This window comes from Pseudonaja textilis, chromosome 13, assembly GCF_049901715.1.
Source record: "Pseudonaja textilis isolate UNSWEBS1 chromosome 13, rPseTex1.2, whole genome shotgun sequence".
In the NCBI taxonomy this organism is placed as follows: Eukaryota; Metazoa; Chordata; class Lepidosauria; order Squamata; family Elapidae; genus Pseudonaja; species Pseudonaja textilis.
In genome coordinates this window covers 10656999-10681388 of record NC_142002.1, presented here as the reverse complement: position 1 = coordinate 10681388, position 24390 = coordinate 10656999, and positions in this window count along the sequence as shown.

The window sequence follows — 24390 nt, the reverse complement described above, 5'->3', positions numbered from 1 at the left end:
CTTCTGCCCCCTCCACAGCCCTGGTAACTTACTCCCTACTTCTTACCTTGATGCCTACCCTCCTGCCCCCCAGGGTGCCCTAGTAACTAAACTCCCTTACCTTGATGACTACTTTCTTGCCCCACTTGGTTGCCCTGGTAACTAGCCCCCTTACCTTTATTCTCCTGCCCCCCATTACTTTCTCCCCCCGTTGCCCTGGTAAGTGCCCCCCTTACCTTTACTCTCCTACCCCACACACTTTTACTCTCCTAACCCCGTTGCCTTGGTAACTACCCCCCACTTGATGACTACTCTTGCCCTCCCCGGTTGCCCTCGATTGCCTTGGTAACTATCTTCCTGTCCCCCGGTTGTCTTGCTAACTGTCCCCGCCCTCCGTTACCTTGATGCCTGCCTCCCCAGGACTTTCAAGGGTTTAACAAGAGAGCAGAGAACATCTCACGAATTCCTGCCCCCCACCCCGAGTGTTCTCCCAGCCTCTAGTCCTTCTCGGGCAGCCCTCCCGTCGGAGAGAAGCAGGCAATTACTCCGAGGGAGCCTCTCCAACGGCCGCCATGACACCCGCGATCGCCCCAATCCATCCAACCGATGGCGCCTTTCGCGCTCTGCTTTCCCATTGGCTCGGGAGAGGAAGCCAGGCTCCGCTCCTCATTGGCTGAGTCTTTTTTCCCCCAAATTCCGCCCCTCTCCGCTCAACAGGTGGGCTCCTTCTCTTGGGCTTCGGATTGGCTAGTGCCGTTGGCGCAGGCGCCTTCGCAGGCTGACGAACGAACTCGACGCTGGGCGGGGGGGGAAAGGGGGTAGTGGTTCTTAAAGGAGCCGCGACTCCTTTAATTTACATTAAAGATTTTGAGAGCAAAGCTCGCCTTATTTCAGTGTTTCTCTCAACCTGGCCGATTTTAAGACGTGTTAGACACTCCAACTCCAACAGTTCCCCAGCCAGCCTTGCAGAATTTGGAAGACGTTGGATTTGTGGCTGAATATGGTGGTTGTGTTCCACTCAGCTAGCTTCATTATATCTATCGATCGATCTATATCGATCGATCGATCTGTATATATACTATAGATAGATAGATACACACACATAATGTATATACATTATACACACACATATACATTATATGAATGTGTGTGTGTATAACGTATATACGTTATGTGTGTGTGTGTGTGTGTGTGTGTATATATATATATATTATACATATAGGTAGATATAGATATATATCTATAATATATATATTATACACACACAAACACACACACATATACATTAAATATATTATATGTATGTGTGTGTGTGTGTGTATAATGTATATACATTGTGTGTGTGTGTGTGTGTGTGTGTGTGTGTGTGTGTGTGTGTGTGTGTGTGTGTGTGTGTGTGTGTGTGTGTATGGTCGTTCTGTCATTTGCAAGCTCTACGTTCCTCTTCTCCCTTCAATCCATTTCCCGTTTCTCCGTCATTGGCCGAGAGCTCTGGAACGCGAGGCGCTGATTGGATGACAGGCAGCCTCGCTTTGATTTTTAAAACTTTAAAGGTCGTGATCGCTCCGGTCAAAGGGAAACAGGGCGATGCCCGGCCATTTTTAACCTTTTGCTTTGTAGTTTTTAGTGTGTTGTGTCAACCCAGCGTATCTGCTAACTGCCCGATTTCAATCTATTGTGCAAACATTTAAAAATGGGTTAAAAGAGAGAGGGGGAGGGGGGGGAGACAGACAGAGATAGAGACAGAGACAGATTTCTCTTTCTGTTTCTGCTCCTGTATATCTAACTCACATATATATGCTGCATTGTTTTACATCCAGAATAATAAAATTCAAGGACTTTGAAACATTTGAATGTGAGTTCTGTTCCAAAAAAATAATAAAACAGATTAAAAATGGCGGGAGAGAGGGGGGAGGGGGGAGAGGGAGGGGAGAAAGAGAGAGAGCGTGGGCGTCAGAGCCAGCATGATATAGAGGTTAAGGGTTGGGCGAGGGCTCCGCAGAGATCCAAATCCATTCTCAGGTTTGGGAGATCAATGATCAATGGATGACTGGACTTACCTCTCTCTCTTTCTCTCTCTCAGCCCAGTCTACATCACAGGCTTATTGTTCAGAAAGTAGGATGCAGGAGTGAGAGCTAAAAGTCTATGGAGATTCTCAGTCATCCAGGTCATGGTTGTCCCAAAGGTGCACTTTTTTTCAAGAGACAACTAGACTTTCTGTTTTTTTCTTTGAAGACATTTCCCTTCTCATCCAAGAAGCTTCTTTGGCTCTGAAGAGTTGAAGAAACTTCTTGGATGAGAAGTGAAACGTCTTCAAAGAAAGAGCAGAAAGTCCACTTGTCTCTTGGGGGAAAAAAAGCACCTTTGGGAGTTTTGAGCTGAGTGGCCTCCAATATACAGGTAATCTTTGACTTATGGCCACAATTGAGATCAAAATTTTGGTGGTTAAAGTGAGACATTTGTTGAGTGAATTTTTGCCCCATTTTACAACCTTTCTTGCCCCAGTTGTTAAGTGAATCGCTGCCATTGTTAAAGTTGTAAAGTTAATCTGGCTTCCCCCAATGACTTTGCTTGTCAGAAGTTCACAGAAAGTGATTGCTTATGCCCAAAAGGCATTTGATAATGTGAACTGGAGATTTATGTTTTTGTTATTGGAACAGATGGGCTTTGCTAGAAAATTTATTCAAGCAATAGAAGCCATATATGATAAACAAACGGCAAAAGTAATGATAGAGGGAGATTTTACAGACTCTATTAATATAAGAAAAGGCACAAGACAAGGATGCCCATTATCACCTTTGTTATTTGTATTGACTTTGGAAGTGTTGAATAGAAACATTAGAGAGGGTCCAAATATAAAAGGAATGAAAATTAAGAAGGAGGAATTTAAATTGCAAGCCTTCGCGGATGACTTGGTTTTTATTTTGGAAGATCCTCTAGGAACAGCTTTAAAACTATTAGAAAAGATAGAGATGTATGGTGAGATGGCGGGTCTGAAAATAAAGATAAAACAAAGATCTTGACAAAGAATATGTTACTAAAACAAAGAGATGAACTGGCAGATTTACTGAAAATTAAAGTTACGAATAAGGTTAAATATTTGGGGATACATTTGACGTCAAGATGCACTACATTGAAAGAGAATAACTATATTAAACTTAAACAACAGATAGCATCTGATTTGAAGAAATGGGAAAACCTACAATTGTCATTGATAGGTAGAATTTCAACAATCAAGATGAATATTTTACCCAGAATTTTATATTTGTTCCAAACCATACCAATTAGGCTTGGTAAAGATTACTTTGAAGAATTAAATAAAATTGTGTTGAAGTTTATATGGCAAGGTAAGAAAGCCAGAATAAAATTAAAACTTCTACAAGATGCTAGAATTAGAGGAGGATTTGACCTTCCGAATTGGGAGTTGTATTACCAAGCTGCAAATTTAATGTGGGTTAAAGAATGGATAACATTAAGAAAGACTAGATTGTTGACATTAGAAGGACATAATTTATTACTGGGATGGCATGCTTTTCTGTGGTATAAGGGAACTAAATTGCAGGGCTATTTTAGAAGGCATTATATAAGGGAGTCTATGGTTGAACTGGGAGAAAATTAAGAGAAAATGTTATTTGAAAATCCCAGTCTGGCTATCAACTATTGAAGCCTTTTCTTATCCTATAATATAGGAAAAGGAACAAACAGTTAGATATGGGGAAATATTGGATGAAAAGAGTGAACTTAAAACAATGCAAAAACTAGAAGAACAAGGCATAAAGATGAATTGGTTTTCATATGCGCAAATACATTCAAGGTATCTTATAGATTCTGATTTAGACAGGATCTTGACAGGTACTGATGAAAAAGTGATTAAAAAATTATACAGTTATTGGTTGGAGATTATATTAGAGGAGGAACAAGTTAAAGAAACGATGATTGTTTGGGGGAAGAATTTTGGATATGGGATTGATTTGGAGAAATGGGAAAAATTGTGGTCTCAAAATTATAAAATGACAATGTCAACAGCTTATAAAGAAAACTTGTATAAGATGTTTTACAGGTGGCATTTCCCCCCGACAAGAATTGCAAGAATGTTCAAGAACAAATCTGAAAAGTGCTGGAAATGTCATCAGATACCTGGCTCATATTACCATATGTGGTGGACTTGTGAGGATGCTAGAAAATATTGGACTAAAATTCGCATATGGTTGGAAAAAATGACAAAGACACATATAGACTTGAAACAAGAAATTTTTTTATTGGGAATCTTACCTGATATATATAATAAAAATTTGAAGTATTTGATTGTAAATGTATTAACAGCGGCTAGGATTGTATTTGCTAAAAACTGGAAGAGTGAGAAAACTCCATCAGAGGAAGAAATTATTAAGAAAATATTGGATTGTGCTGAAATGAGTAAATTGACATTTGAAATTAGAGAACAAGAAGATAAACAATTTTATGATAATAAAACATAATAATAGAACATTCAGACAGCATAAAAAAAATTTTCTTTTCTTTTTTTTGATATTATCTTTATAAAACATTATCAAGATAGATTTGATATGATCTTACGATTTATTGCAAAATAAATTAAGTAAACTATAGTCATCCTGTTAAAGTATGAATTAATAAAATTATAGATAAATGATTTTTTAGTGATGATATTAGGTTATATAACTATTGATTGATAATATGAGCTATTATGTAATATAATTATATTAGTGACTTGGAAATGGATGCACAAAAAAAAGTGGTAAACCAACCGATGCATTGTTTGTAAATTTATGAAGAAGGATGATATTTTTATGTTTTATGTGGTATGTCTATGTTGTTTTGTTGTTAAAATAAAATAAAATTTTTTTAAAAAGAAAGTGATTGCTTGATCCTGGGAATCTGCAACAGTCTTAAATATGAACCAGTTGCCAAGTGTCCCAAATTTTGATCAAATGACCTCAGGGATGTGAAAAATGGTCATAAGTCACTTTTTTCAACACCGTAACTTTGAATGGTCACTAAATGAACTCTTGTGAGTCTAAGACTACCTATATAAAAGGTGGGGTAATATATAGTAAGAATCATAACCCTTAAGTAAAAGAAAGATTTAAGGGTTCATCTATAAAATAAAACAATATCACATGTAAATTAATCTATTAAATAAGACAACATCACGCATAAAAAATGTGCTAACATGACCATAGAGTAGAACTGTGGGAAGAAGGCATTCATAGGAATTGGCAAATAGTATTTATTTCTGTGTGTAAAATATTTCCGCTAGTTAGTTTACATCCTACTTTTCTCATCTAGGACTTGAAGGTAGATGGTTATTACTGTGCTTGGTTGAGTTATCGTATCTTAGACAAAAATCCTCACCGCCATTTGGTGGCAGCAAAGTGTCTATTTTCTATTTTACTATTACCCTCTATTGGTCTTAGACCCAATTTTTGAAGGCTGATTTCTCCTTGGGATTTTGGCAGAATGATAGCATAATGAAGTTTATAATACATATAAAACCAATATAATTTATAATATTGCACAGATATTCCTCCTACAAGTCAGTGCTCGCCTGGTTCCTTTGCCTAAATTTTGTCCATAATCAAAAATGTGCTTGGACCAATGGGATTGGTGTATTTCCTGTTTTATGCCCACTAGATGTCACCATTGGCTCACTATAAAGTTATGAGATTGACTGCTTTACTAAGAATCTTTGCATAATAGGCAGCGGAAGTGTACTAAGCTCAAGTGCATACCATAAAGCCTGGAATAAAATTAACAATACTATTGGAGTCATTGAATGTATCTGAGGCCTTTAATTCAATTTTTCTATTTACTTTTAATTGAAAAGAACTAAGATACATGCACTAATTTAAAAAACCTGGAAAGGTACATGCTCAGCATCACAAAGCAAGATAGAATACCTGCACACGGATTAGAGAACAAACGAAAGTATACAATATTATCAAGAGAGTAAAAGAATTGAAATGGAAACAGACCGGTCGCATAGCAAGAAGAACTGATGACAGGTGGGCCACGACACTCATAGAACGAATCTCACTTGATAGAAAGTGTCCACAAAAGAGACCTAAAACAAGATGGAGTGATGACATCAGCAAGTATTATGGGCCCAATTGGCAAAGGAAAACTCAAGAATGTATTGGTTGAAAACATGCAGAAGAGGCCTTCATCCTGCAGTGGATAGACAATGACTAGGATGATGATGATGCAAAAAAATTATGCCTTCATATTAAAAATTCAGCAATAGTCTCTAAAATAGTCTCTGGGACAAGGACGTGGTGGCTCAGAGGCTAAGACGCTGAGGTTGTTGATCAGAAAAGTCGGCAGTTTGAATCCCTAGCACCGTGTAACGGAGTGAGCTCCCATTACTTGTCCCAGCTTCTGCCAACCTAGCAGTTCAAAAGCATGTTAAAAAAAAGTGCAAGTAGAAAAATAGGGACCACTTTGGTGGGAAAGTAACAGCGTTCCATGCGCCTTTGGTGTTTAGTCATGTCAGCCACATGACCAAGGAGACGTCTTCGGACATTGCTGGCTCTTCGGCTTAGAAACAGAGATGAGCACTGCCCCCTAGAGCCGGAAATGGCTAGCTCGTATGTTCAAGGGGAAACTTTACCTTTATCTTTAGTCTCTGGACACACTTTTTTTGAACTATTACCATCTGGCAGATGGTTCAGGACAATAAAAGCAAGGACAAACAGGCTGAAAAACAGCTTCTATCCCAGGGCAGTTACTATATTGAATTCTACTGTATAGTGCAATATTAATGCAATGTCAGGGGTTTTCAATTCAATTGTATAGGATGCGAAGGATGTATCTTTGTGTTTTATTTCTTTTATGTATAATGTACACTGAAGATGGCATATAATTTCATTGTATGAGGTTCAATGACAATAAAGTAAACTAAATAATACAGTTAAATTAAGAACATCCAATGCAGTGGCTTTGCAACACCAATTGATTCAGACCAGTAAAAGTACACTATGAGACTTTGGTTTAGCTCTTTTGCCTATAATTTAATGACAAGTTCTTACAAATCAGCTAGATAAACACCACTGCATGAATCACTGGTACGTCATTCCCGGAACACCAAAGGCCTGCACCAGATCTTTCTTGTCCAAGTGGCCTGAAACAGATGCATAGATAAGTCCAATCAAAATCTGCCTTATCAGTAACTGCATGAGAACAGAAAACAGCCCAAAAGCCCAGGAGTTTACTAACTGGCTTTTGATGAAAGATATGGCGCATAAAAAGTGTTGGCTAACACCGTTGCGCTAAGAATGGCTAAGGTCAAACACTTTAGGGGTTGAAGGCTGATCCAACCGGGTTATCTTGCCAGAGGCAAGAGCAAATGATTCTGCCCTGTTATTTGCACTCTCTTTCCACAGCTTCTTACAGCTACCAGAATATTCCTGTAGTTTGCAGTTGCAGCAAAATTCACCTGAACCGGCCATTGAATCAATTTGGAGACCCGAAGAATCCTGCGCAAGGTGACGATAAGACCACTCATCACCACCTTCTGAAATCTGCTCTCTGCTTCTGGATTCTTCATGGGTTGGATCCTACATCCTTCTCGATAGCAAACAGAGATACAGGTGGTCCAATTGACTCCAGAATTTCTGTGGTTAAGTGAGACATTTGTTTGTTGAATTTTATCCCACTTTACAACTTTCCTGGCTACTGTTGTTAAGCGAATCGCTGCAGTTGGCAAGTCGGTAAGCTGGGTGCTAAGCGAACCTGGCTTCCCTGTTGACTTTGCTTGTCAGAAGGTCACAAAAGGGGATCACATGATCTCGGGGGACACAGCAACGGTCGTAAGCATGAAGCAGTTGCCAAGCGTCTGAATTTTGACCACGTGATCACGGAGAGGCTGGAAAGGTCATAACTGTGAAAAATGGTCATAATTCATTTTTTCAGTGCCACTGTAACTTTGAACAGTCACGAAATGAACTGATATAAGTCGAGGACTATCTGTCTTTTCCCCCTCCCATCAGATATTTGATATATTGTTGATGGCGTCACATGATAAATCACATGATCTTGACTAGGTCTTTTAGGATTAAGAGCTATATCTTCATTAGACAAATGTATACTGCCACTCAAATTATATAAAATGTCTCCAGGATGCTTACAAAATTTAAAATCCACATTATAGAACCCATTCACTGTGTTGGGTCATATCATCTTTTAACCTAGCAGCCTCCAACATGCAACAACACAAGAGCACACAACAGATACAAACTCAGTGTAAACCACTCCAAACTCGATTGCAGAAAGTACAACTTCAGCAACAGAGTGGTCAGTGCCTGGAATGCACTACTTGATTCTGTTGTTACATCCTCTAACTCCCACTCCTTTAACCTCAAACTATCCACTATTGACCTCAACCCATTCTTAAGAGGTCTGTAAGGGGCATGCATAAGTGCACCATCGTGCCTACCATCCCTGTCCTAATGTTCCCATTTATTTGTACCTATTTCCTGTGTTCTTACTCATGTTTATACTTATACCTATTATCTTGTAGACGATTGACAAATCAAATAAATAAATAAAAATAAAATAAATAAATTTTGGGCACCAGGGACCAGTTCCGTGAAGAAAGCTTTTTCTGTGGACCAGAGGAGATGTGATTTCATGTGCTGCCTGCATCCCACGGATGGAGCTTTGCTTCTTTGTGTTGGCCAGTTGCTGGCATGCTACAGCCCAGTGCCAGTCCATGGACCGGGGATTGGGGACCCTGTTTTAATCTAAAAAATCCTGTTTAAATATATGGAAGATTGAGACTAACCCATAGGCTCTCCACAACCCATAGTCTCCATAACTGAATGTGATGCTCACACATTCCCCACTTTGTAAAAGTCTCTGCCTTGCAGAACAAAGATTTGGTGAGCACCAAATTTAGCTCTTGTCTTCATTTTTAAGTGAGTCATGGATTCTTCCAAACTGGGTGGAAAGACTTTCTTTTCTCCTGTCTACGTAGTTACAGCTGAATAAAATTGCATCAGACCAAATGTTCCTCTCTCTCTTTTTTTTTTTTTGTCCCTGGACAATTAGAATTTATAACCAAACTGCCTTAGCCAGTTATTTTCCAATTCTTGGGTGAAACTTAAAATAATGTGTACATTAAGCTTTGAGGCTGATCCTTAGCACTTCCAGCTGGTTGACATTCTTGCAACATAATCCTTTGTTTTCTTATTGCTACCACACCTCCTCCTGGGCATTAAGTTTGGCTCTTGAATGTTCAGTGAACTCCATGGCCAGTCCCACATTTATGTACCAATGACACATAATTTTAACCCGGTGCTCAGAATGAGGATGAAGGAATGTCTTGTCCACCTTCTTGATTCTCTTAAGCTTGGGAAGAAGTCAGAGAGAAGGCATATACAGGTGAAACTTGAAAAATTAGAATATCGTGCAAAAGTTGATTTATTTCAGTAATGCAACTTAAAAGGTGAACCTAATATATGAGATAGACTCATTACATGCAAAGCAAGATAGTTCAAGCCATGATTTGTCATAATTGTGATGTACAGCTCATGAAAACCCCAAATCCACAATCTCAGAAAATTAGAATATTACATGCAATCAATAAAACAAGGATTGTACATAGAACAATATTGGAACTCTGAAAAATATAAGCATGCATATGTACTCAGTACTTGGTTTGGGCCCCCTTTGCAGCAATTACTGCCTCAATGTGGCATGGCATGGAAGCTATCAGCCTGTGGCACTACTGAGGTGTTATGGAAGACCAGGATGCTTCAATAGCGGCCTTCAGCTCTTCTGCATTGTTCGGTCTCATGTCTCTCATCTTTCTCTTGGCAATGCCCCATAGATTCTCTATGGGGTTCAGGTCAGGAGAGTTTGCTGGCCAATCAAGCACAGTAATCCCATGGTCATTGAACCAGGTTTTGGTGCTTTTGGCAGTGTGGGCAGGTGCCAAGTCCTGCTGGAAAATGAAGTCAGCATCCCCATAAAGCTCGTCTGCGGAAGGAAGCATGAAGTGCTCAAAATCTCCTGGTAGATGGCTACGTTGACCCTGGACTTAATGAAGCATAGTGGACCAACACCAGATAACATGGTTCCCCATATCAACACAGACTATGGAAACTTCAAGCATCTTGCAGCGTGTGCCTCTCCCTTCTTCCTCCAGACTCTGGATCCTTGGTTTCCTAATGAGATGCAAAAGTTGCTCTCATCAGAAAAGAGGACTTTGGACCATGAGCAACAGACCAGTTCTGTTTTTCTTTTAGCCCAGGTAAGATGCTTCTGACATGTTTGTTGTTCAGGAGGGGCTTGACAAGAGGAATACGACATTTGAAGCCCATGTCCAGGATCCGTCTGTGTGTGGTGGCTCTTGATGCACTGACTCCAGCCTCAGTCCACTCCTTGTGAAAGTCCTCAACACTTTTGAATGGCCTTTTCTTGACAATCTTCTCCAGGCTGCAGTCATCTTTGCTGCTTGTGCACCTTTTTCTTCCACTTTTCCCTTCCACATAACTTTCTATTAATGTGCTTTGATACAGCACTTTAGGAACATCCAGCTTCTTTTGCAATTACCTTTTGTGGCTTTCTCTCCTTATGGAGGGTGTCAAGGATGGTTTTTTGCACAACTGTCAGGTCAGCAGTCTTTCCCATGATTGTGCTTCCTACTGAACCAGACTGAGAGACCATTTAAAGGCTCAGGAACCCTTTGCAGGTGTTATGGCTTAATTAGCTGATTAGAGTGGGACACTTAGAGCCTAGAATATTGAACCTTTTCACAATATTCTAATTTTCTGAGATTGTGGATTTGGGGTTTTCAATTATGACAAATCATGGCTTGAACTATCTTGCTTTGCATGTAATGAGTCAATCTCTTATATTAGTTTCACCTTTTAAGTTGCATTACTGAAATAAATGAACTTTTGGCGATATTCTAATTTTTTGAGTTTCACCTGTATAAAGTATCAAGTCAAGAGCAGCAATGTTTAAGGGGTCAGATGGATAATTTCCATGGAATTAAAATATAATCTGGTGTCCAAGGCTGCTCTGCATTCTGTCCCTGGAAAAGAACTGGATCTAAAATAGGGACAATTCAAGGAAGAAAAGGGGACAGTTTTGCATCCGTTTCTTGTTAGGACATTCGGCTTTCTCAGATAAATGCTGTGATTGGGTGTCCTGTGCTCCCATCTGCCACTCCAGGAAGTAAATGCAGGTAGTCCTTGACTTAAAACCACAGCTGGGACCAAAATGACCATTGCCAAGCAAGGCAACGTTGTTAAGAGAGTCATGCCACAATTGTTAAGCAAATTAGTGCAGTGTGTTAAGCTAATCTGGCTTCCCCCATTGATTTTGCCAATCAGAAGCAGCTAGGAAAATGCTTCAAATGGCAATCACACAACCTCAGTGTCAATGTTCCAAGTAATACACCCACAGCAACAGAACTCCAAGACAGGTAGATTCCTCAAAGAATATTTCAAGATATCATATTGGCACAGAATTCTGTTTGCTATGGATGTATGACTTGGCTTCAGGATTAACACCAGGACACCAAAATTGTTGTAACCAGATGCCAAGCACTCACATTTTGATTGTGTGACTGTGGAGATGCTGCGGCAATGCTCATAAGTGCAAGGACTGATCATAAATAACTTTCTTCCAATGCCATTGTAACTTTGAAGGATGGATAAATGAATGGTTGTAAGTTTGAGGTCTACTATGGATACTGATCTTCCAGGTGAAGCTTCATGAAGGGAAAGACACTCCAGAGCTTCTGCAACAGAGGCAAATTCCTTGTCTTATCTGATCACACTTGGTCAATAAAGTATTCCATTCCATTCCATTCATTGTCCTATTCTATTCTATTCTATTCTATTCTATTCTATTCTATTCTATTCTATTCTATTCTATTCTTATTCTTATTCTATTCCAGGCCAGGCCAAGCCAGGCCAGGCCAGGCCATTCATTGTCCTATTCCATTCCATTCAATTCCATTCCATTTTAAATGGCATATAAATGCTTGCATGTTTCCCACCATTCCTTTTCTAGCATGAAAGAGTTGATCACTTGGTTCACTCCTAGTTCCCCTGGGGTGCCTTATCCAAAGATGGAGCTATAATTTGGACTCCCTCCTTCCTTCTGAATTAATTGAGGCTTCTTTGAGAGATGGGAATTGTCTAAAAAGCCAGGTAAAATGCTAGCAATGATATTAAAAAAACCTGGCAGGAAGAGCAGTTCCCTTGGCTTTCATTGCCAAAGGCTGTCAGTCTGAAAATATGATACAGCAAAAAAAAAAAAAAAAAGCCTGGCTCTCTGTTGGAAAAGGCAACATTTGCTCTGCTGAACTGACACCCCATTGTTTTCCGAACCCTCCTTTCCTGCCCTTGACTTGTCTATAGATTAGAGCCTGTTTTTGTTCCTAAGAATTATAATTTACAATGGGAAGAAAACGGAACCTTCTTACAAGTTGTGCGTTCAAAAAATGCAAAGCCTGCAAGAGCTTTTAAGCATCTCATACTAAGGGAACTAGAGACAGGACTTTATAGGCCCTGCAATTAAAACCAGAATTAGAACAATTCAGGAAGAATAAGAATGATAATCTCAACATAATTTGGAGTAACGTGCCAGGAAAGTAGAGTTTGTTACATGTCTCTGGAATTACAGCCAAAGGGAAGCAATGCAGAATTTTGCCAGGTTTTTTTGTGAGGCTGGATAGACAGATAGTCAGAGAGATTAACAGAGTTGGAAGGGACCTTGTAGGTCATCTAGTTCAACCCCTCACCCAAGCAGGAGACCCTACACCATTTCTGACAAATCACAGTCCAATCTGTTCTTGAAAGCCTCCAGTGATGAAGCTCCTACAACTTCTGATGGCAACTTCTGTTCCATTGGTTGATTGTTCTCACTGTCATAAAATTTCTCCTTATTTCCAGGTTGAATCTCTCCTTGATCAGTTCCCATCCATTGTTCCTTGTCTGGCCTTCAGGTGCTTTGGGAAATAGCTTGACCCCTTCCTCTCTGTGGCAGCCCCTCAAATACTTGAAGTCTGTTATCATGTCTCCACTAGTCTTTCTCTTTGCTAGACTAGCCATGCCCAGTTCCTGAAACCGTTCATCGTATGTTTTAAACTCCAGTCTCTTAATCATCCTGGTTGCTCTTCTCTGCACTCTTTCTAGAGTCTCAACATCTTTTTTATAGTGTGGTGACTTCAGGGACTTTGGAGAATAGGTTGACCTCCTTTGCTTTGTGACAGACCCTCAAATATTAGAAGATTATCGAATCACCCCTAGTCCTTCTCTTTGTTATACCCCTTTCCTGCAACTGCTCATCATATTGTCCTCACTGTCAGAAAAATTCTCCTTATTTCTAGGTTGAACCTCTCCTTGATGATCCATTATTCTTTGTCTGGCCTTTAGATGCTTTGGAAAATAGCTTGACCCTCTCCTCTTTGTGGCAGCCCCTCAAATACTGGAACACTGTGATAAGTCTCCCCTGGTCCTTCTGGATTCTTTCTTCCCAAAAGAAGTTTTGTATTGGCCACCCCTTACGGTCCTTTCCATCACAAGCTGAACATACCTGTCTCAGGATCTGAACAGCTCTGGTGCCTTCAAGTACAAATCAATCAAAATAGCTGATTGAAAAGTATATCCTGTTTTCTAAAGGTCAATCCTTTGTTTAAAGAGCTGAGTTCAAAGGCAGATTTCTAGCTGCCCCACTTGGCTTTTTTAAAATGTTGTTGCAATTAAAACTTTAACTAAATCCTATAAGCAAGCAAACAGGCAGCTAGCACATCTTTCAGCTTTATATTTATTTGCCAAAAAAAAGTCTCTGGGTCCTTTATTGTTCCAAGAACATCCAGGCTCCATGGATATTCCTAGAAAACATAATCAAGTAGAGGCCAAAAATGCTCTTGGAAAGAAAAATGGTAAAAATGTAAAATAGAAGTGTAAGAAGAAAAGTTGAAGATGAAAGGGATTTTTAAAAATCCTGGTAGAGGGTGAGTTTGCAAATGTTTTTAATTCCTCAGATTTTGACTTTCTGATGGGCCATTGATTTCATTGATGACAGCCTGGGAATTGGAACAATTTGGGTTTTGTTTTATTTTTCATGAATTCTATTAACAGGATAACAGATAATCAGAGTTGGAAGGGACCTTGTAGGTCATCTAGTCCACCCCACCCCCCACCCAAGTGGGAGACCCTACACCATTTCTGACAAATGGCGGTCCAATTTCTTCTTGAAAGTCTCAAGTGATGGCACTCCCACAACTTCTGAGGCAAGCTGTTCCATTCATTGATTGTTCTCACTGTCAGAAAGTTTCTCCTTATTTCCAGGTTAAATCTCTCCTTGTTCAGTTTCCTTCCATTATTCCTTGTCTGGCCTACAGGCGCTTTAGAAAATAGCTTGACCCCTTCCTCCATGTGGCAGCCAATATTGGAAGACTGCTATCATATTTCCCTTGGTCCTTCTCTTTACTAGACTAGCCAAGCCCAATTCCTGTAACCGTTCTTCATATGTTTTAGTCTCCAGTCTCCTAATCATCCTGGTTGCTCTTCTCTGCACTTTTTCTAGAGTTTCAACATCTTTTTCATAGTGTGGTGACCAAAACTGGATGGTCTAGGTGTTGTCTTACTAAGGCTTTATAGAGTGGTATCAGTACCTCCCTTGATCTCAATTGTATCCCTCTGTTAATGAAACTTAGGATTAATTATTATTAAAAAGCTCTCCATCAATTGAGCTTTCATAGGAAGAGGAAGTTCACAAAATCACCCACTCACAACTCGGATTATATAGGTGGGTGCTTATTTATTTATTTTGGCCCAGGATATTAGCCGAGCCTTTTCTGAGGCATTGATTTGTGTAGATATGTCAGTAGCCTCACAAATGTGTGTTGTGGTGGTGGGTGGTGGGGGTGAGAGAGTTAGTTTCCGTGCTTTTAAATTGGGCATTAGCCTCTCGGGGGTTGCTTGTTAATTGAGCAGCTGCATATATTGAAAGAATATAAATTAACATAATATTAATTATCTGGTATGTGTGTATGTTACATAAATAAATAAATGCAGCAGCTTTTCTCAAACATATCCATTCCAGATGTGTTAATTTAAAACTCATTGTCCCCAAGCAGCATGGCCATCAATCTAGATCAGGGGTGTCAAACTCAAAGCCCAGAGGCTGGATCGGCCCCCTGGGGTGTTTAGATCTGGCCCTGGAAACAGCAAAGGATCGGCCCACAGTGCCTCTCCCAACAAAAATGGTGCTCGGGAGGGCTGCAGGCGGTCCTCCTGAGCCCCATTTTCGCTGGCAGAAGGTTGCAGGAGGCCATCACAGCCAAAAATGGAGCTCACGAGGGCCACAGGTGACCCTCAGGAGCCCATTTTTGCTGGCAGAGAGCTGGGGCCCTCACAGGTTCACCCCCCGACCCAAGTGATGTCAAGCTGGCCATGCCCACCCTGGCCATGCCCACCCCAGACCCCCCAAGGTCAAACACAACCCTAATCGAACCCTGATCTAGATGGAGCAGGTTGGTGTCCCTGGCTGAGAAATAATTACATTTTCTGAGAGAGATCTTTCATAATGGAAATATATTCTAGTTAAATATCCACTCTGACTTTTTGTTTCCAAGGCTTGGTATAAGGAGAGATGGTCTGGAGGGTGGGGAGGCTGGGAAACACACACACACAGAGGTGCCCTGGGGTGGGGTGGGGCGCTCTGACCTTAAACAGGCAGGAGGATTTTTCTCTAAAACTGGAGGTTTTAAAGAAGAGATTGGTCAAGCATTTGCCTGAAATGCTATAGGGTTTCCTGCTTCAACAGGGGGTTGGGCTAGAAGACCTCTAAGATTCCTTCTAACTGTGTTATTCTGTTAGAGGCCATCCTCTTCTAGGTCAGACTTGAAAGACAAGAAGTCTGTTAGCCTGCTGAAACATTCCTTTCCATCACTGAAACAAATTATGCAACATTGTTTGCCATCCTTACAAAGCCAACCATCCCTGACCTTGGATGAATACGGCAGGAACATTTGAAGAACATTCAATTTTTGTTACACACAGAGACACACCGAAAACATGTTTTCCAACATAACTGCCTGTTCAGCCAATGCAGTTTGTCCATCAGCATGCAGCTGAGGTGGTCTCACCGTATTTGGTATCACCGTATTTCTACAGGGCTGAATCTTGCATGCAAATTATGCATGCAAAGTCAAGGAGCAGGTGACTAATAGTATAGATATCCAAAGTTGGGCCATTGAGATGAGCAATAAAGGTGCTCACTGAGTGCTTTAGGTTATCTGGGATCATTTCTGACAAGGAGCAAGATGCTTTGGTTCCAAAGTTCCTTGATCAAAATGTACATCATCTGGTTGCCTGTTGGCTATCGGGGGCTTTAATGGTGGGAATTCCAACTGCATGTCAAAATTTTGGGCTGATCACCATAAATCAGTATTCAGCTTTCCATTATGATTACACATATTCCTCAACCCAAAGGAGCCAATTGTGGCCAAGCAAGACAGTTGTTATGTGAGTTTTGCCCCATCTCACATCCTGTCTTGGCCCAGTTGTTAAGGGAATCAAGCTGGCTTCCCCCACTAAGTTTTGTTTGTCACAAGCCATCTGAGAAGGTTAAAATGTAGATCAAATATCCCTGGGACATTGCAACTGTCATAAGTACATGCCAGTTGCCCAGTATCCAAATTCTGATCACATGACCATGGGATGGCGGGAACAGTCATAAGTGTGACAACTGGTCCTAAGTCACTTTATTTCAGTGCTGCAACTCAGTGGTGGATTCAAAAATTTTTTACTACTGGTTCTGTGGGCATGGCTTGGTGGGCATTTGGTGGGCGTGGTAAGGGAAGGTTATTGCAAAATCATCATTCCCTCCTCACCCCACTAACCTGCTTTCCAGCTCTGTTCTCCTGTGCAGGGCAACCAAAGACCCAGCCAATCAGCTGGGACTCAATGGGAGGCAGAGAAGAGATGGGGGCGGGGCCAGGCAGAGGCGGTATTTGCCTGTTCTCTGAACTACTCAAAATTTCTGCTACTGCTGAATATATCACCTCTGCCACAACTTCAAATGGCCTCAAAATGAATGGTGGCAAGTCAAAGACAACCAGTAATTCTGTGGTTTCTTTCCATCCTTTCCCAAGCCTCAACCATTCGCTTTTCATCGGTTTTCAGCCATGCTGCTTTTTCTGTTCTTAGCTGGTGACCTGAAAAAGAAACAGAAGCAGGAGGGCTTTTCAGCTGTGAGTCTCAGGTCTCACAACCCAGCGGGGGAAAGGTGAGAGCTTTGGAGAAGTCATTGGACCAGGAAGGCAGGTGGCTAAGTTGGAGATTTGCCCATAATGTTTGATTTTAAAAGCTGATAGGAGTCTAGCTTGAACTGAAAGATAGAGTAAAATAATGGTTAAAATGATGGACTGGGAGTAAGACACTCGGTTTAGATCCCTTCTCAGCCACTAAGCTTAACAGAATAACAGAGGGGCCTTGGAAGTCTTCTAACCCCTTGCTCAAGTAGGAGACCCTATACTATTTCAGACAAATGGTTGTCCAATCTCTTATTTAAAACTTCCAGTGATGGAGCACCCGCAACTTCTGAAGGCAAACTTATTGAACGTCTTTGAAGCAAGCTTCATCTCCCAGTCTAACTCAGCTCATAGGGTTGAACAAGTTAGTTTACTTTATTGTCATTGCACCTCGTACAACGAAATCAAACACCATCTTCAGTGCACATCATGACTATGAAAATAAACACAAACACACATCCTTCACACTCCACACATTGAACCGAAAACCCCTGACACCGCACCAACACTGCACTCTACAGTAGAATTCAAAAGAGCTGCTGCCCTGGGATAGAAGCTGTTTTTCAGCCTATTTGTCCTTGTTTTTATTATTCTGTACTGTCTGCCAGGTGGTAATAGTTCCAGAAAAGGATTCCCAGGATGAGATGGATCTTTGAGGAAGTTTTGAACTTTCTTAAGGCAGCAGGAGCTATAAAGCTCTTCCACAGAGGGGAGAGGGCAACCAATGATCTTCTGGGCAATGACGTTAACCCTCTGGAGTGCTGTTCTATCTGCAAACCAATACAAATTCTATCTGCAAAACAATTGGCAAACCATACAGAGGTGCATTAAGTTAAGATACTCTCTATGGTGCAGCGGTAGAAGGTCACCAGCAGTTTTTCATTCAGTTGTTGTTACGGTGAGGATAAAATGAGGGGAGATAACTTCCCCTCTCCTCTCCATTTATATCACCTCGAGCTTCCTTGATAAGTAGCTTTAATCATTCAGGAAGATTTCTTCAAAAAATAAGAGAGTATCCACCAAGAAAGTGCACTTATGATTATGCTTAGTCATAAAACCTTTAAGCTAGCCAAAGTCTATCGTCAGTGATGTAAGGGGTGAATATACCCATGTTCAAGTCAGAACAAGGTCAAGGTTCCATCAAACATCCACACCCAGCATTAAGTTTCAAGGGTATTAATTAATCAGCAATTTGGGCTGGGCCTGACCTAGGGCTCAAGGAAATCACACAATCAAGCATAATACCTGTAGCTTCCTGGTAGGAGCTTTGCTGAATGTCATCCCCCAAGAAATCTCCATTGAGAAGCAGCCTTGAAGCCCTAAATCTTCTGCATCCAACACCCAAGCAACTTTGATTTTATCAGGTCTTTTTCTGCAGAGCTTCATTTCCCACTGGGTGCCTCCCTTACCTGCATTCTGAAGGGCTGGGGAGTGTGGTCTCAAGTTCCAGATCAAGATTGTTCATATCAAGATTGGGAACAATCAGCTGGCATCTCAATTGGTTCCTCTGCATTTGACTTGATTTACTGTATCATCAAGTCCAGAGGGGATTGGACTAGATCAGTGGTCACCAACTGGTGGGCTGTGGACTACTGGTGGGCCATGAGAAAATTTTGGTGGGCCACAGAATAATCTCACCCCCAGAGCACCACCCCAAAGCAATTAATCCAGGCTGCATAGAAACACAAGGCTGTTCAGCCCACATGGCCCACAGGAACCCTCCCCACCCACTCATTCCTTACCTGGCAGACTTGTCTACTAAATTGCTGCTTTTCCTTTTTTCAGCTCTTCTGCTGTGCCGGGAGATTTAGATTAGCTAGGAAGCAGGAAATGGTTGGATTTCTTGCTTTCTAGTTAGTCTTTAGATCTTCGGCTCTGCTTTTAAGCACAGCCGAACCTCCCTCAGGACTGAAGTTTCTATTATTCAGTGCAGACTCACGGCAAGCAAATTTGAGAGTCTGAACTAACTGATGGCAGATAGATAGATCTCTGAATGATTCTGTGAGCAACTCAATCTGCCTGCCTGCTTTGCCTGATTTTGGGTAAAAGTTGCTCTTTTTTGTAAAAAAAATCAATATTTATATAAATATTTATAATATTTACATACAAGCCATGCCCAGCCCATCACATGACCACCAAGCCACACCCACAAAGTAGGTCACACCCACAGAACCGGTTAGTGGTCCCTGGGGTCCAAAAGTTTGGCAACTCCTGGACTAGATGACCTACAAAGTCCCTTCCAACTCTGTAGATCTGTAAATCTGCAACTTACAAATCCATGTGGCTGCATCTATACTCTCAGCTGAGCTCAAACTCCATCAATATCATTATGGCTCAATGTGGTATGGAAACCCACTTATTTTGTTTTTAACCAGAACATAGATATTCCTCAATTAGGGCCAGGTGCAAAATTATGGCATAAAGGAGAGGATGGAGCTAAAAGCAGTCAATTCCTGACTGACTTCCCTCCCTTCAAAACACAAATACTGCTCCTGACTGGGTTGGGTTGCATTTGTATACTCAGATCTACGTCTGAAATCCTCCATTTCAGGAGTAGAATAGAAGCTATGTAGTTTTCAGTATTGCTCAACAGGAAGAAGTCAGAGATGGGGTGGCTTTTCAGCTACTTTCCAGTCAAGAAAAGTCAAAGGCAGCCAAGTCTTAAAGCTAGCTTGAACTCAGGAATCAGCAGCTGGAAGAGTCACCTCCCCGAAGTTCTCCTTATGCATTTAACACCAGGGGTTGATTGCTGGGGGTTCACAGGGGTTCAGGAGAGGCCCTAGCTAAGATTCTGCACAGTTTGGAGAACCCCCAAATCCCACTCCTGGATGGCCCCGCCCAACCCTCCCCTCCCAGGAGCCCCCACAAGGCCTGTTTTGGATGCAGGTAAGTACAGGGTGTGTGCAGAGGCTTGGTGAGGGTGAAAAATGGGCCTCCCAGAAGTTCGGGAAGGCCAGAAATGGGCCAGTTTCTGGCCTCTGGAGGGTTTCCGGAGCCCGGGGAGGCCATTTTCACCTTCTGGAGGCTCGAGGAAAACCTCCAGAGCCCAGGGAAGGCAAAAACACCCCTCGCTGGCTATGGTGCAGGAGGCTGACTAGGCCACACCCACCATGGCCACGCTCACCCAGCAACAGGGCAGAGAACCCATTGCTAAAAATTTTGAACCCCACCACTGTTTAACACCAAGGCTGCAGGCTGATCAGGAGCATGAATGAATGATCTGCTCACAACCTTTTCCTTACTAGGTTAAGCTGAATTGCATTTCTTATTCTATTTGCATCCGTGTCTGCAGATAAAGCAGACGCAAAGGTTACAAGAACCTATTCTGGAGATATGTCACCATCGAACAAAATCCCAAGGATGAACTTGCAGCCCCCCCGCGTGCATGAGTATTTGATTAGCATATTCAGCACGAGAGCACTTCGACTGATTCTCTGCATCAAATTGACTTTCTGAATTTGCATCCAACCTCAGAGTCAAACCGATGACCTTTCACGACTACAAAGGAAACTGTGTGTTCAGAATCACATTAACCTGAAAATACAGTCCAAAAAAACTGAATTGGATTGATTCAGGAATGTGAACTGACAATTCGAATCAAGTTTGACTTGATCTCCACACCCTTGCATAAAACCGTGAGCAATCTAATTTAACAGATCTCATTTCTTTTCTTCTTGTTGTAGACTCTGTTTGAGGATCTAACAGAGCTTTTCACCTCCATCTACTCACAACAGAATACCCTATGCCTCCAGACTTGAAATTTTAGTCTTAGATAACTTAGAACTATGCCACCTTCGGTCTGACCTAAGTGTAGTACATAAAATTATCCATTACAATGTCCTACCAGTCAATGACTACTTCAGCTTCAACCTCAACAATACACGAGCACACAATAGATACAAACTTAAGGTAAACCGCACCAACTGTACCTTGATTGCAGGAAATGCGACTTCAGCAACAGAGTGGTCAATGCCTAGAATACTCTTCCTGACTCTGTGATTTCTTCCACTATCCCCAAACACTTTAACCTCAGACTGTCTAGTATTGACCTCACCCCATTCCTAAGAGGTCTGTAAGGGATGTGCATAATCGCACCAACATGCTTACCATCCCTGTCTAAATGTTCCCTTTTATTTGTATCTATTTCATGTATTTATAATCATGTTTATACTTATATATAGCCTCAAATGCATGCTTGACAAAAATAAATAAATTAAAATAAAATTTCTCTTCTGTTGTAAATGTTGATTTGGGCTTGAACATGTTTGAAACTGGAGAATAGCTAAGTCTTTTCTGGTGAAAAAGCCTGAAGGCACAACAAATGCTAGAACATTCAACTCATAATAGGCAATTAGTTTCAGGTAGTCAAATGTGTTATTTAACTATGTTAAATATTACTTTTTAGAATATTTTCAAAAATGTATAGGAATTATTTGCTACATCAGATCATTTCCCTGACTGGACCATAATTTCAGCAGTGGGAATAAGTATAAGGTTTCAAAATACAGTTACACAGTTTAAAAAGATAGAATGGATATTGAAAATTTAAGCAAGAAGATTAGAATGTCCCTGGAGGGAGAAAAAACATTCTACAGGACTTCCCAAAGATAAATGTTTTCCTGATCAGAAAGCCAATGGACTAATTCTCAGTGTGCAAACCTGTATTTTAACTGTGGGACATAATAAGCAGGATGCCCTAATGTAAAACAGAAGGGCTGAGGTTTGCCCAAAAAGTTGTTAAAAAGGTGAAAAAAATATGGTAGGTCATATTCTTTCTTTTCTGTGTGTGTAGATGCAAAATTGCCATGTTTCTTAACTGTCATGGTTTATTTATTTTTTTCCAGGCTAGGAGGAAAAGTGACTTAAAATGAATAGGTTTCACTGCTGACCTATAGAGTTGTAAAGGGCCAGGAAGAACATTAGAACTGAACTTGTAAATTGCTTTTGCTTAATGCTCCAAGTCTTAGTCCTGACCTCGGGTTATCCTTGCCATGGCTTGATGGGCTGGATAATCTTCTTCCCAACCTCCAGCTGCCCCACCCCATCCATCTCTTCTTTCTTCCCTGCCCCCTCACTGATTCCTACACACCCTGTGGGGCTCCTATTTTTTCCATGATTTGTGTTGTGCTTGTAAATCAGGAAAAAGATATTTCAGAGAGAGAATAGAATAAAGCCTAATGAGAATGATGGACTTCAGCCAAGGAAGATAGAGTTTCAGTTTTTCCTTCAATCATGAAGCTTATGCGATGACCTTGGAGCAAGCTGTCTCTCTTTTCTCATTCTCTCTCCTGCTGCGTAACAGGATTTTGTTGTTGTCTTTAATGAGGATAAAATTATAAAAAATGATCCTGAGTTTCACGGGGAAAGGGTGGGAGCTACAGATGTAAATACTTCATAATCCATAAATACACTGCAGTGACCCTTTTGTGATGAGAACGTGAACTGAGAATGTGGGGAATTGCAGAACCCTAAACATTTATTGATATGCCATAGTATTGATGGACCATCTACAGGTAAATCTCGACTTACAACAGTTCATTTAGTGTCTGTTTGAAGTTTCAATGGCACTGAAAAAAGTGACTTATCACCATTTTTCATACTTACCATAATTGTGGCATCCCCATGGTCACATGATCCATGGAATGGAATGGAATGGAATAGAATAGAATAGAATAGAATAGAATAGAATAGAATAGAATAGAATAGAATAGAATAGAATCCTCTATTTTGCCAAGTGTGGTTACATACATAAGGAATTTGTCTCTGGTACAAAAGCTCTCAGTGTACATACGAACAACGGAGTGATAAGTCATAGATCATAAATCATAAGGTACAATCACAAATCATAAGATACAAACAATTGATAAATCATAATATGGAGAAGGAGAAGGTAGTAGGAAAGATGAGAAGTGAGAAAGATGAGAAGATGACAAAGATGACAAGGATAATAGCAATCCAGCCCTATTACGTGGGTAGATATCTTTAGGCATAAGACAGTGCTATAAGAGTTCGGTGTTTAGCAAGTGATGGCATGGGGGAAGAAACTATTACAAAAATTCAGAATAAGGAGGGAAAAGACTCAGTGGCATTATAAGTATGAGCAAAAGAACAATAAAGGCATGGAGAACCTATAGCCTTTAGATGTGGTTGAACTTCGCCTGCCAGCAGCTTCTGTCACTGTAGACAATGGTGAAAGCCGTTCAAAGTTGCAATTCAGGGGAAATACATCCTCCCCTGGTAGGCAAATTAATTGATGGTTCTGCTTGCCAGAGAAGCAGATTACTAAACATTTTTTTTAATATGTCCCCAGCATGCAAAGATCAACAGTCACTTGCAAATTGGTAATAGCTTTGTACTGAAACATGCCAGGCACAGCTGAGGGCAGAATCTAGAATATACTACAGTTTGATACCATATGGCTATATAGGATAGGGTGAACCTGGAAAGAGATAAAATCTGTCCTACAATGTCTCAGATATTTCCTTTTTCTGTGAAAGATGTTTCTATTTGAGAAGGTTGGAGAAATTGTTTTTTTTTCTCTTTTCTCTTGGAAATGTTTTTGAGCTTGGTTGTACCGTGGAAGTGGTGAAGGTTGCTGCCACTGGTGGTGATCTATAACATATCTTCTCCTCCTGAATCCCCACTGCACAAAGAGGAATTTCTTCCTGATATATTCCCTAGTGATTTAATAGGATCCTAAGAAGCCAGAGAGTGGGCAGATTGTTGAAAACACAGCTGTCCCCCCAAAAGGCAAGCCATTCAGACATAACCCTTTGGTCATTATGGAATCATAAATTATCAGAGGGGAGAACCTCTCTGAGAGTAAAAATTCGCTAAGAGATTGTCACACTAGTGGAGTCGCCACTTTTGGCAGTGTCATTAATCACGTGTCACCCAAGGTCTGGAATCAATCTTTCCTGGTTCCACGCATGTAAACATCGTAACATTTGAGTGAGCCTGTGATGGTGAGGAAACCAATGTCCATATAGTTCCTGCAGCTCAACCCCAAAATCCGTAGCCCAGCGCCGATGGTTCATAAAGCAGTCCTTGGTTAGAAATGATAACAGGGAGGTGATGCACTGAGACGGAAGGGGGAACAGCAGCCCAACGATGA